The sequence below is a fragment of the Nomascus leucogenys genome, chromosome X (genome assembly GCF_006542625.1).
Source record: "Nomascus leucogenys isolate Asia chromosome X, Asia_NLE_v1, whole genome shotgun sequence".
NCBI classification, from domain to species: Eukaryota; Metazoa; Chordata; class Mammalia; order Primates; family Hylobatidae; genus Nomascus; species Nomascus leucogenys.
Window position 1 is genome coordinate 92,903,027 of NC_044406.1, and position 15,469 is coordinate 92,918,495.

Sequence of the window (15,469 nt, forward strand, 5' to 3'; positions counted from 1 at the left end):
CTCACCACTCACTCACTGACTCGCCAAGAGCAACTTCCAGTCCTGAAAGCTCCATTCATGGTACATGCCCTATATAGGTATACCATATTTTATCTTTTATACTTTATTTAAAAGTATCTTTTATATGTTTAGATATGTTTACATACACAAATACTTACCAGTGTGTTACAACTGCCTATAGTATACGGTAACATGTACAGGTTTATAGCATAGGAATATAGTAGGCTATACCATCTAGGTTTGTGTAAGTACACTTTATGATGTTCGCACAACTAAGAAATTGCCTAATGATGCATTTCTCAGGATGTATTCCTGTCATTGAGCAATGCATGACTGTACATTAACAGACCATGTATATCTTCAGATGCTCCACGATTCATTTGGATTTCTTTTTCCCTTTCTCCCATTCTCACTATGTCTTCATTAGTTGCTTGCTCCATGCCTAGGTAGGGTTAGTAGTACTAAAAACTTTTAATTATTGGAATTTCGCTTATATGGCTTTATATATGGCAGTGTTAGTTTTCCGTACTTACACTTATTTTTCAAAAGTTTCTGGAAATTCCCACATGTTTTTATTTCAGGTGAACTACAGTATTGTTTTGATTACTTCTATCAACTCTAGAGTTAGATATTAAAATTACTCACATTTCATAGATGAGGAAACTGAGGTACACAGAAATTAAGAAACTTACTTAAGATGACATGACAAGTGGTAGAGCTGGGAAATAAATTCATATCTATCAGACTGCCTGTAATATTGAGAAATCAAAAACGTAACCATCTGGGTATGTGCATCCCTGACAATTTATTAAAGCTAAACAGCTCACCTTGTGAACAGTCTCCAAATATCCTCACTAGAAAATGATAATGACCTTCATGCAGAATAGATACAGGAATAATTCTGGTCCAGGATGGCCCTTCTTTTATGGATCCCCTAGAGAATAAGATGGCTCTTTCTTGCTTTAGAATCAGCAAGATTGATCGCAGAAGGTCCTGCTCTTTGCTTGTCAATCCCAAGAAGAGTTGTGTCTCACTGAAGCTCTGTCTCTCTAACACGTGATCTCAGAGTGTGGCAAGAGCTAGGATTGTTTGTTTTTTGTAATTATGTGTACACTGTGATGAGGTAGTTGTCAGGTCTTCAGAAACCTTAGCACTTTGTTCTAAAATCTTAGTATAATATTAACCTAAGCAGTCTAACTCATATTATTATTAGCCATTGGCAATGTGCAGCTTTTACATATTGACTCAGAAACACAAAAATTCCCAAATATGGCAAACTCAAACTTTTATTCCTGTGGGTCATGTGTCAGCAGATTCTTTGTGGGAGCTCATCTCTCTTCACTGGAAGCACTTTTTCCCTCTCCACCCTGTTCCCACACATTTGCCCAGAGATTTCTCAGGCTCCTTTGGCCCTGGCAGTGATTGACTAGTTTGCCTTTCTCAGTATCCATAAGCTCAACTCCAGTACATTCTTTTCTCGCTCTTGTGCTTAAGGTGGCAAGACATTCAGCCAGTAGGCATTGTATTTTTTTTTTGAGACGGAGTCTCGCTCTGTCGCTCAGGCTGGAGTGCAGTGGTGCAATCTCGGCTCACTGCAAGCTCCCGCTGCGGGGTTCAAGCGATTCTTCTGCCTCAGCCTCCTGAGTAGCTGGGACTACAGGTGCACGCCACCACGCCTGGCTAATTTTTGTATTTTTAGTAGAGATGACGTTTCGCCATATTGGCCAGGCTGTTCTTTAACTCCTGACCTCGTGATCCACCCGCCTCAGCCTCCCAAAGTGCTGGGATTACAGGCGTGAGCCACCGCAGCCGGCTGGCATTCTTACTGTTTGTTCATAGCCTGTGTTAGATAGGTGAAAGTATATGCCTTCGGAATTGTTATACACTTTGTATATCACCTGATATAAATTTGCTTTGGACAAATTTGTTTCTACCATATGTCAAATTTTGTTAGTTTACCAGCAAGGGAACCAGCAAAACAACAGAAACATTTAAAAGAGGGCATGCCAGGTGGGAAAGGGCTTTGAAATTGAATGATTAAAAATTTGGAAATTAAGAATGCTTACATAAACAAGTAGGTTTTCATAATAATGAAGAAAGTGTCCTTTCATAAAGTCTTAAAAGACATAATGTCCTTTCCTGTTGTTACAAAGGAAGCTTGTGGCAGTACAGTTCATGCTGACCATCAGTCAGAAAATAAAAAGCACCTTCGGTACATGCTATCAGTCAGAAAACGAACAAACAAAAAACATTTGTATTTAAGCAGCAAATGTTCAGAATTAATCTGCTTGAGATTAAAAGTTTTCATCCTCCACCAACAGTGTAGAATAGGGACATCTAACAAGAAGGCCTGAAATCAAGTCAATACAGATAGGAAGCAGAACACCAAAAAGCAAGTTATTGCCAGTGATTTTCTTTCAATCTGAAAATAAATATGTAGAATATATAGTTTGCCCATTTCTTAGCTTGGCAATATATTTTTTTTCCTTTTGGCTGTCTCTTTTTCTGGTCTCCTCTTCCAAAAGGCAATAATCATTCACATTTTAACATACTGTTTGATTGTTTGTTATAATTTTTTAACATAGTGAAACTTAGACATAGGCTTTCTTTATACACTGTTGTTAGAAACATGATTATCAGCAAGGTTTGTACTTATTTATATTAATCATTTAACTCAGTTTCTAACATCTTGGAGCAATTTCCAAATTAAATAACCAAGTAAATAAATCTTAATGGTTAACAAATTAATTTGTCAATTCACCTGGGCTTTTAGAGTATTTTGTTTACATATCTTGATATATTTACATAAGAGCATTATGTGTTACTGAACATACCTCCTTGTTATATTGTTGCCAACCCTTTCATGGTGAGAAACTACCAAGCCCTGATAACTGTTTCTCTGAAGATTGTGAAAAAATCCCAAGCTCTATTTTAAAAAGTCCCAATTACTCCAGAAATGCTCTTTACCAATTTTATGAACTTACTTTCTCCAAAGTTAGAGAATAAAGATCAAGAAATTTACCTTAAAGACTGAGATATTTCTGGTATGCTGTGATGTGGAGAGTTAAAATATAAAAGGAAGAGGAGGAGAAGGAGAAAGAGAAGGAAAAGGAGAGGGAGAAAGAAAAAAAAACACTATGGCATAAGACCATCAGAATAGAGAATACCTATTAACACAGTATCTAAAACATCCCCATGAAAATAATCATAATTAGACTTTCCCCTCCTTTCATTCAGCCCTCCGTTAGTTTCATGTAACAGATTCCTGTTCCATTTGTTTTGGAATCGTGATCTACCTCCTGAAGTCCCCTGCTTCTGGGCTGACATAGTCTGGGAAATTTTGAATCTTGGGTCCTTTGTACAGTGCATTTCACTGTGGCTCTAAGGCTAACTTTCTTAGACCTGTCTTTCATAATACCCAATCTTTGATATGTAATTTGTGACACATGCCTTTGTGACTGTCACAGTGAAAGATGCAAGACTGACAGGTTTGGGTTGATTTAGTAGAGTGATTGAATATATCAGATAGAGGAGCATGGATCTCCCTGTTGGGTATAATACATATACGGACCTAATCATGACCTTTTCTTAAGAACTTAGGTAACAATTACCATAAGTAAGTGTAAGTCAGTCGGTCTATGTTTTATGGACTGTGATTGGCAAATCTACTTTATAAAACTTCCTATAAAGTGTGGACCACAATTATCACTAAAAAGCAAGGAATAAGAACCTAGGAATGAAATCTTGTAATGTACATCAATTTGTAAAATGTTATTGTGTCAGCATGTACTCATGAATAAGAGCATGCTTATATCTGTCTGAAAAAGATATAGTCAGTAAAACATTTATATCAATAGCCCTTTACCTATACAAAATTAATCAAGAGAGGCTAATTTTTTTTTGATTTGGCAGTTTTTCCAAAATGTTTGTCTAAAAAGAGATAGTAGTTCTTCTAACACTAAATCTACTTTTAAAATAGCATGCCAAATATGCCTAAGTATATTTTCATCCCTTCTTTTATTAGGTGAGGGAGTATGCCTTTTGTATTATTTTCTAGCCGTCTGAAAACTGCCAAAGATGATTTGGGTGTATAAGACAATGGGACAATTTGGGGTTAAAGACAATTTAGGGTTAGGCCAGGCGTGGTGGCTTGTGCCTCTAATCCCAGCACTTTGGGAGGCTGAGGAGGGAGGATTGCCTGAGGCCAGGAGTCTGAGACCAACCTGGCTGACATAGTGAGACCCCGTCTCTACAAAAAATAAATTGATAATTAATTAATTAAAGATAAAATTTGGGGGAAGAAAATAACTAACGAGGCTACTAGAGGAAATCAGCTGCTTAATTGAAATTAGAAAATAGACACCTAAGAGGAAGAAACAGTTTTATCCATGGATATCTCATTAATTATAGTGACAATGCAATATTTAAAATAAACATAACAGAAAGAAGCACAACAATAAATAAAAATTTAGCTCTTTCTGAAATGAAGAGTCTGTGAGCACAAGAGGTAGCACAAAAGGATATGAATAACCTCGTGTGGATTGAAAAGGTACATGAAGGTGAGGCATATTAAATCTTTTGCTTTCATGATAGAATATATGAAATGTAAATAATAAGTTTATGCTGGGCGCGGTAGCTCACATCTGTAATCCCAGCACTTTGGGAGGCCAAGGCAGGTGAATCACTAGAGGTCAGGAGTTAGAGACCAGCCTGGTCAACATGGCGAAAACCCGTCTCTACTGAAAATACAAAACGCCGGGCATGATGGTGCATGCCTGTAATCTCAGCTACTCAGGAGGCTGAGGACTTGAGCCAGGGAAGTGGAGGTTGCAGTGCACTGAGAAAGCGCCATTGCACTCCAGCCTGGGCAACAGAGGGAAACGCTGTCTCAATAAATAAATAAAATAATAATAATAAGTTTATATAATCTCATTTTGAGGTCAGATTACACGTTCTAAAATCATTATTCATTTTAGTTATTTAATCCTCTCTATTGTTCCTAAACTACTCTTATTTAAATTAATGTACCATTATATGTGTATATTTAAACACAGACCCAAATATACACACATAAACACATATCATAGAAAGGTGTAAATATGAGCTTTAAAATACAATTAACCTCTCAACATATTAGTAGATGATACACATACAATATTGATTTTACTGTTTTATTTTGATCTTTATAAGAATACTTTTATATATAAGTAAGAATCTAAATAAAAATTGTTAACTGGAATTTGGTACGTTTGATGCTTTGTGTTTATGAATTCTGATTTTCTTAGGAATTGTCCAGATATCCAAAAAAATTTACTCATTATTTTCAAGGTCTCAAAGTCAATTACAGAACTAAGAAATTAAATTTAGGTTGACATTAAAGAAAAATACAATCACTCTTGGTATTAGAATTTTGGTTTTATGCAAGCCGGGCTTAATACCTAAGTGATAGGTTGAGAGGTGCACCAAACCACCATGGCACACGTTTACCTATGTAACAAACCTGCACATCCTGCACTTGTACCCTTGAACTTAAAACCAAGAATTTTGGCTTTATAATATTACAGTGAAAACACTTACATAGTCCAAATAGAATAACTGTATACCCACATATTTTGTGGCTTTACCTGAAGTTTGAGAGAACCAGTCATTTTGCAAAGACATGGCTTACTATAATTCAGTCTCTCATGATTACCTTAAACATTTAATGAGAGTAATGTTAGCTTACCTGAGCAGTGAAAACAGTATACAGGAAATTTAGCAAGTTCAGCTTAATTAGTCTTTTTATGAGAAAATAATCCCAAACCATGCAAATGGTTTGGGAAAGGACAAGTGGGAAGGCTATGTGGGGTGTGAGTGCCATAAAGCAGAGATGTCCACATATATTTTTATCACCACTGTAAAAAAAATTTGACACCTCCCAATTGTTCGATATTTTTATAAAATATGTAACACATTATAGTATTTATTAAGTGCATTTAACATATTTATAAGTAGAATCTTATAAATCAAAATGAAAGAAATTAAATTTTAAACATTTACTTTCTATGTCCCACTGGATCATCTGGGTACCCATAATGGAGACCATTTGTCTATTACCAATTTAGATATTCCACTCTCCTACTTAAAGCACTAAATGGTTCTCTCTTAACCTCTATAATGCTCAGCTTTAGGCAAATATTGCCAAAACAGTTCCCAAAATGTGAGCTCCAATTTACATTTGTGTAAAACGTGTATGAACCTTCCAATTGCTCCTTATCCTTACCAATATTTGGTATTTTCAACATTTTATACTTTGGTATGTTTATGTTCTACAACCACTGGTTTTTTAGAGCAGCTTTTTATACCAAAGAAAATAAAACTAATGTCAACAATAATGAAAAAGCAACCCTTTAGAGTAGAGTCTTTTCATTCTGAATAGCAATGTTTCTCAAGGTCTTGTGACTTTATAGAACACAGTTTATCAGTTCTCTGTTCTTGATGTTGTTATATTTCAATAAACTATTATTCTTAGTCTTATGTCCTTGTTACACATTAGCAGAATTTGTCCCACAATTTTGCAGAGTTTTTCATGAACAGAAGCGGTTTTTATAGAGTTGCAATATTGAGAAGCTTTGAGCTTTGAAATTATATCAGAGCTCTTGAGATAACTTGCTATTAGAAATCATATGAATAAACAAGTGGGACTACATCAAACTAAAGTTTCTGCACAACAAAGAAAATAATCAACAGAATGAAAAGGTAACCCATGGAATGGGAGAAAGTATTTGCAAACCATGCATCCAATAAGGAGTCAATATCCACAATTAGAAACTTATAAAATTAATACCCACAATAAAAAACTTATAAAATTCAATGTCAAGAAAAAACTAGCAAGTAACCTGATTTTAAAAATGAGTAAAGGACACTGGGTAGTTATTTTTTCCAAAGAAAACGTACAAATGGTCAAAAGGTACATGAAAAGGTGACTGTAGTTAATAATATGTAATGTATATTTGAAATTTGCTAAGAAAGTACATCTAAAGCGTTCTCATCTCACACGAAATGGTAACTATGTGAGGTGTTGGATATGTTACTTGGCTTGATTGTGGTAATCATTTCACAGTGTACACATATATCAAATCATCACATTACCCATCTTGAATATATATAATTTTTGTCAATTGTACAAAAAAAATCACATTTCAAGACCAAAATAAACAGACATTAATCTGGAAGAGATCAAAGTACTTTGTAGGTAAAAGAGCCTCAGGAGGAGGCACTGACCACCAGTTCCTTTTACTTCTATAAGAGCTAATCAAATTTTTCTTACTTGCCCAATAATGTATTTCTATCCATTTTTGCATTATTATACATTTTGAGGTAATTTCGTGGGTACAAAAAGTTTACAATTGTCATATCTTAAAAATAATGAAGAAAATGTGGTAAAAATAAATTGAATAGCAGATGAAACCAAAATTGTCGGCTTTATTAAGAGGGGAAGACAAATTGCAGGACTTTTGCTTGTGAGAGTGAAATGAGACTAACAGAACTCCAGACTTAAGGAAAACTATCCATCAGCCTAGAAGCATATTTCTCTAGTCTAGAAGATGCAGAGAGCCTTCAAATTACACTGCTTTGAGCTTTCTTCACAGTGAAGTAAATATCAGGAATAGGGAAGGACGTTGGGAATTCTCTGATTGTGTTCTTTGCCCCTTTCTCTACTTTGTTGTTCATTTCTTTCTTATTGAAATGAAAGAACTAGCTTGGGTATCTTTTTGTTTATCCAATCATATGGACAAACAAAAGCACTTGAAAACCACTCCTAAGTTTGCGGCTGATTTTTTAATTTGGCCTATGATGATTTTATGCTTAATACATTTTTTTTCAATTTCAGTATAATCAGATTTTCCGAGGATTTTTCTTTGGAAATGACCTAAGGAAAGAAGTATAAGAAAGTTGAATAAAAGGAGAGATATATTATGTCCCAGGTTCAGATTCAAAATTGTAAAGAATTAATTCTACCTAAAATAAAGTATTAATTCACTGTAATCCAAATCAAAATACTTAGCGTATGTTTTTTTGTGAAGTTTGGCCAGTAGGTCTTAAATTTACCAGAAATAAAATACAAAAGAGGATCAGAAAAAATATATGTAAGCAACGTTTTAACCACATCTTTATTACATGAAAAAGAGATTTGCTGTTGCTTCTTTTTTTTTTTCCATTAAAACACCTATCCTAGGGGGTTGAATGGAAATTGAACAGACACAGGTTACCATTACACTTTAAAGTACTTTAAGAGGAACACTTCTTCTCTTTAACTGTATTTCGGTTTAAGTTGGTCATTTTTCTCCTAAGTGAAGGAAGAACCTCGTGCTTTCCCCATCACGGAGAGGGGGCGGAGCATCCTCTAGGAGCTTGGAAGAAAGCTGAGCCCAGCCAGTCTTCGGGGAGGAGCTGCGTTACACACAGGCTTCGGAGGCTTCCGTGGAGAAGCTTGGAGGTAATGGCTGTCGTAAATGCTAGTTATTTTCAGAGAGTTCTCGAAGATTTGGAATAAAGGTGAGAAAAGAAAAGAGTGCTGCTTAGGAATAACGGGAAAGGAGTGTCGTTTTGTGAGAGTCGTTGTTTCTGTGAGGGAATTAATATCTGTGTTTTGTGTTCCTTCAGATTATTTTAAAAGTCCACAGTCGGGGAGGTGGTAGTCAACATTACACCTGCGGAAAAATATTCTTAAGGAGATAGCAAAAGCCAACTTTTTAATAGAGCATTTTATGTTTCCATCAAAAGGCAGTGGTGGCTGAGATAAATGATGAAACAAAACTTGAGAGGTTAATCTTCCTTATTTTGAAAAAGGTTATAATAGTCTTAAATGAAAAATTAAGTTGTTAGTTGGGGATGTTGGTTTTTTATATTACTGTGAATGTGTTGATTGTGTTTCTAACAAATCTTACTGTTTTGGAGGAGTATGTTAGTAATTTAAAGTAATGCATAACTGTGCAAATTCGAGTATCTCTGAGAATTAGTAGTTTGGTTATTTGTCTAGGGATACACAATGACTTAATATAACAGCTTTTTAAATAATGTGCAAAATATGATCTTTGTACTTCTACGTATCTCTCAAGAGAATCGTACATTCCTATTTGTACTGCAATAGAAAAAATCTAAAAGACCATAACAATAACAGACATGCATTAGTATAATAAAACACAACAAACAATATACTTAGTAATAAAGGATGCCTGATAAAAAAAAGGACGTCAGGAGAAAAAGGAGGAAATTTTCCACTTCTTTCTTCCACATTTCACTTAGCATGCAGTTTCTACATAGAAACTGAGATGAGAACTTAAAATCATGGGGAAAAGCTACTTTCCCCAAAATAGCGTAAACTCATATATAAACAGGGAAATGTGTTCAGATATGTGGCTAAATAAATGTAATTTCAAATAGTATATTCAAACAAGTATGTGATGAGGAAAAAAATCAAAAGGATTAGACATCAAATGTATGCCGTGAACAACTCAGGGTTTGAGTACTGATGATGTGTATTTTCATCCTGAGATTTTTATGTACTTTTAGATTCTTTTGGAAACGATAATGGAGCTGAAAAGGGAATAATCACTTTTGTTACAGACACTTGAGCAAATAGCCACACACACATTCCATTGTCTTTAGCTGCAGTAGGATTTTTCTGTGGGTCTGAGAAGGCTCATTACCTGATTGCGTGTGCTTTTCTTGCAATTCAACTATTGAGGCTATAGTCCAGACTCTGGTTCAAGCAGAACATATTTATCTTTATACTCCTGAGGAATAATTCATAAAATGTTTTAAACATATTATGACATAGTCATATAGGATAGTATATCTATAATGTTGAATACTACGCAGCTGTAAAAGGAATGGGCTAACTCTAAATGCAATGATTAGAGTAAATGTCCAAGGTAGTTTCTAAAAATAAGCAAATTGAAGAATGGCCTGTATCATGTAATCCTATTTGTTTGCCGAAAAGAATGTGCATGCATTAGTACAGTGTATGCAATAAAAATCTGGAAATACACATGCTACTTTATTAATTGGAGAAATCTGGAAATAATACATGCCACTTTATTAATTGGAGATATAAGTGTTCTTGTATCTCCACACATATCTCCAATTAATAGACAGAATATTTTAACCTTCTATGTATTACATTTCCCCATTTTAAAAATTTCGTTTTGAAAAGAGCAAGCCTGAATAATTTTCATCATGAGAAAAACATAAAATTTTAGAAATGTGGAAAAAATTTTGTAAAGCAATTCACAAAAAGATGATATGCAAAATAATTATTGATATGGAAAAATGTTCAAATATATTACTGGAGGAATAAAGGGTCTAGTTTCACAAAGCTTCCACATTGATAAGTCTCTACAGAAAAAAATCTAGAAATATACAGAGCAAACAATTACATTTTGACCATTGTTGTGGAGATTTCCTTTCTTCTTTGGAAATCCAAAAGATGTAAAAAGACATATACAATATGCATGAGAGATATTATGATGGAAAATATTAAAACGAGAACATTATGATCCCATTTTTGTATAACACATCCACAGAACTCTTAAACTGAGAATGAAAAATTCTGGAAGCCTGAGTCTCTGCAGTTCTGGTTCTGGTCACAAGATGGTGCTTGCCAGGTTTCCTAAGCTTTGTCCAGGCAAATATTTTTATGAAGTGGACAAAGCAATGAAATGTGTTTTGTATTAGCCGACTATGAGACAGTATGTAGAGTGTGATTGAAATTCCCTTCAAAATATTATAAATATCTAGAAGAAAAATCCCCACCAATAACTGACATGAAGACTCACACAGAAATCATAAAAAATGCTGCTACATAGAGTCTGGCCCATAGTAGAAACAAGTCAATTGTTCTTTCCCTTCTCTCTTTTCTCCACCTCATAATTTTCCTGAAGGATATGATTTTAGCATGAACGAAATAACATAACTGACCCAGACAGCATTTCATATTATAATAACATCAAGGAAAATAGATGCATCTACATCGCAGATGAGATTTCGCCTCATTCCTGTGTTTTGGAATGACATGCCTGTTAGAGTTTAGGTAGGGAAATTTATTTACACCTTTTCCATTTCGTTGGTTTGATTCCCTGCCAGCCGAGCCCCAGAAAGACAGTTTAACCACAGAAGTGCCGAGCCAGGTAAAGACCCTGCTGGACAAGCAACTGGAGTGAGAATCAAGACAGCTGGACCACAGGACCAGACCCACCAGGATCCATGTGACAGTGGGTAAGACTCTTCCCATTTCACAAAACATTTCATGGTATAAACATGTTGAGAACTTGGAGAACAATGTATTTTGCTTCCTGCTCTACAGCCATCATAGCATTTTAAATTAAAAGCCACATTTCATGTAAGGATCATGTTAGGTTGAGAATTTGGGGTATACTTCATTTTGTTTCCTGTTCTACAGCTATCATGTTTGTAATTAAAAGTCATAACTTCTAGTTTTTGGAAAGAATCTTATATATTATACCACTATGAAGAAATCATGCAAGAGGCTATTCAGGTGTCTCCCTGAGGCCTGACTCTGTAGTCCTTGACAACTATACTAGGTTGTCATACCATAAACTAGATAACATAGTTATAAAGGTTTCTTAGAACCTGCTTAAGGTCTTACGACCTTCTTGAATCACCTGTACAGTCATGCATGGCTTAACGACGGGGACATATTCTGAGAAATGCTTCAATAGGCGATTTTATCTGAGAACATTATAGAGTGTACTTGCACGAACTTAGATGGTATAACCTACTACACACTTAGGCTATATGGTATAGCCTATTGCTCCTATACCACAAACCTGTATACCATGTTACTGTACTGAATACTATAGGCAGTTGTGTTGCAACTGCCTACAGTGGTGAATACTGAATACTGTAGGCAGTTGCAACACAACTGCCTACAACATGGTGCTGCTGTCTGCTAGAATAACAATGCCCTTTTCTGGAATACCGCCTGAAAGACCTGCTCTGTGGCTATTTTACGGTTAACATTTTTTTTTTCTAAGTAGAAGGAATATACTAAAATAAGATTAAAAAGTATAGTAAGTACATAAAGCAATAACAGTCATTTATTATCATTATAATAGTATTTGTATATCCAAACATATCTAAATATAGAAAAGTTACGGTAAAAATATGACATAAAAGACAAAAAATGGTATACCTGTCCAGGGGAATTACCATGAATGGAGCTTGCAGGACTGGAAGTTACTTTGGGTGAGTCAGTGAGTGAGTGGTGAGTGAAAGTGAAGGCCTACAACATTATGTACACTACTGTAGACTTGAACACTTAGGCTACACTCAATTTATAAAAAAAAAATTCTTTTTTAATGATAAATTAACCTTAGCTTATGGTAACATTTTACTTTATAAATGTTTAAATTTTTAAATCTTTTAACACTTTTTTAATAATACCTTAAAGCACTAACACATTGTACAGCAGTAAAAAAAATAATAATTTCTTTCTTTATATCCTTGTTCTATAAGCTTTTTTCTATTTTTAAAATTTTTTTATTTTTTTTTCTTTTCAAACCTTTTTCTGTTAAACACCAACACACATATTAGCCTAGGCCTACGCAGGGTCAAGATCATCAATATCACTGTCCTCCATTTACACATCTCGTCCCACTGGAAGGTCTTCAGGGGCAGTAACACTCATGGTGCTGTTGTCTCCTAGAATAACAATGCCCTTTTCTGGATTACCCCCTGAAAGACCTGCTCTGTGGCTATTTTACAGTTAACATTTTTTTTCTAAGTAGAAGGAATATACTAAAATAAGATAAAAAAGTATAGTAAGTACATAAACCAATAACAGTCATTTATTATCATTATCAAGTATTAGGTATGTCACATAATTGTATGTGCTATACTTTTATGCCACTATCAGTGTAGTAGGTTGTTTACACCAGCATCACCACAAACAGGTGAGTCATGAATTGTGCTTCAGTGTTACAATGGCTGTGACCCACATCACTAGGCAACAGGAATTTTGCAGCTTTATTATAATCTTACAGGAACATCGTCATATATGCAGTTTGTCATTGACTGAAATGTCACTATGCACGACATGACTATATTCTCTTAAATAATATTTTGTAGTGGTTTAACAAACTTAATTCTTTCCCAGCAACCATCACAAATCCGTGTCTCATAACGTTGTGCTCTCAGTGAGATTGTTGATGCTGAGCCTCATTGTGTCCGTGAGCTGTCCTTTGGTTGCCTTGGATAGACAGGGCAGTAGTGGCAGCTTAGAAAAGATTAGAACCCAGCATTCACTTACAATAACTCAGAGGGTTGCAAAAGGCCAAATTATCCAAGAACAAAAACAATGTCCCTGATACTGCCAAAGCTCCTCCCACACAATTCCCTTTTTATTACACAACAGAGAAAATAACGATGGGATATTGGGTTTGTGTTACAATACTTCTGTTTTTTTGTACCCACCCAAATATATTCCACACATCTAACCCCACCTATCTGATACCCATTATTCGTTCTTCTGTCTTGTATCTTGTCTATATTCTCATCGTCTACCTTCGTCCTACTTAGGAAAGTAAATTTTTTATCTGATCTCTTTTCTTCTTTGCCGTGTTTTAATGCAATCCAATTATCCCCATTGAAAATACTTTATTCAAGCTACTTTGTGAAGGTTCAGGGGGATAAAAGAGGCTACAACAGACCAGAACCGTTTACTATCCCCAGAGCAAAAGAATGAGGCTTCTTAAAAAACAAAAACAAACAAAAAACGGCTTTTCGAGACAACTAGGTAGCTAAAACTCTTTTTATTATAGTATTTTTAAATATATTAATGGCTTAATATTTAATATTTGGACAATCTAGGTTAATATAGAGATACAGGTGACCCATGCATCCTTGCTGACTATGCTATCTAGGATATGGGAGATGACAACCTAGCATTGTTGTCAAGGATTGGAAAGTTTTCTCTCTGCTGAGCGAATAAAGGTTTCAAACCCACACTGTCTGATTTTTTGGCTATCTGTCTGAAAAATTCAGAAACATGACCATGTCATAATGCCTTGGTGATAAACTCTTACAAGCTAAACGTTGGGTCCTGCCAACAGAAATCCATATCTCACCAAAGAACTCTGTGTCATTTTAAATTTGCTTACCAGGAAAATTTTGACCCAGGCTGACCCTTCTGTTATGAGTCTCTGGAAGAATGATGGCTTCTTTCTTTAGAGTCCCCAACGCAGGCAGTTTTCTTTTTTTCCATTTGATCATTACAGGAAGAGATGTGTCAAATGCAGCTCTGTGTCTCTAACCTGAATAGTGAGAATGTGGCAGGAGATGTGTTTACCCACTCACTGTGATAACAAATGGGGTTGTGAGGGCCTCACCAACTTTACCTAGTTTTATGATTTTTATAACATTATCTTAAGAGACCTAAACCTCAGAATCATTATCCATTAGCAATGTGTAGGTTCTAATGCTTCCTGAGAAATAACACCTGAACGTTAAAGGCAATAAAAACCTAAATTTAAATCTTAATTTCGTGAATATTTTGTGAATAAAAAAGCTCAGCAAAAGAGGATAAAAATGCAACTTTCCCATACTGAATTGGCAGCTGCAAACCGCAAAGCACAGGAGCAAGGAATTGCCAATTGTTAATGAGGGTAGAATGAAAATGGCTATTCTCTGTATAGCAAATGATTTTCAGCCCCTGTCCAGGAATCACCATATCTGAAAGGGAAGTTGCTGCCAGGCCCCTATAACACAAAAGAGACTTCTCATAACTGATCTAAGGCCAAGTGAATGCTATCATGCAGATACGGTCAGTGCAAAAGCATAGTGCAGGCCGGGAGTGGTGGCTCACACCTTGTAATTGTAGCATTTTGGGAGGCCGAGGCAGACAGATCACCTGAAGTCAGGAGTTTGAGACCAGCCTGGCCAACATGGTGAAACCCCATCTCTACTAAAAGTACAAAAATTAGCTGGGTGTGGTGGCACGTGCCTGTAATCCCAGCTACTCAGGAGGCTGAGGCAGGAGACTCACTTGAACTCAGGAGGCAGAGTGAGCTGAGATCATGCCACTGCACTACAGCCTAAGAGTCAGAGCAAGACTCTGTCTCAAAAAAAAAAAGAAAGAAAAGAAAAAAAGCATAGTGCATGAAAATACTTTTTGATTTGTGTGGGAATGTAGATGGATGTAAGAGATAGAAAGAGGTCAAGGATAGTAAGTATGGTAGTTGCTGAAGATGGCTGTAGTTCACCAATATGTTCACCATCAGAGACATGAGACTAAGCAACACTCACGCTGGGGTTATTTTTTTTTTTTTTGAGACGGAGTCTCGCTCTGTCGCCCAGGCTGGAGTGCACTGGCGCGATCTCGGCTCACTGCAAGCTCCGCCTCCCGGGTTCACGCCATTCTCCTGCCTCAGCTGGGACTACAGGCGCCCGCCACCGCGCCCTGCTAATT

At 35.8% G+C, this 15,469-nt stretch overlaps 1 protein-coding gene across 2 annotated transcripts in view; it reads left to right on the forward strand.

Annotated features, from left to right (window-relative positions):
* Positions 1 to 8,417: 8,417 nt before the first annotated feature.
* PWWP3B (PWWP domain containing 3B) overlaps positions 8,418 to 15,469 on the forward strand; it is a 35,011-nt gene continuing 27,959 nt past the window's right edge. For both annotated transcript variants that reach the window (XM_003262145.4, XM_003262144.4), the window contains exons 1-2: positions 8,418 to 8,538; positions 11,128 to 11,255. The gene's annotated coding sequence lies outside the window, so the exon portion shown is untranslated. The remainder of the gene's footprint in view (positions 8,539 to 11,127; positions 11,256 to 15,469) is intronic.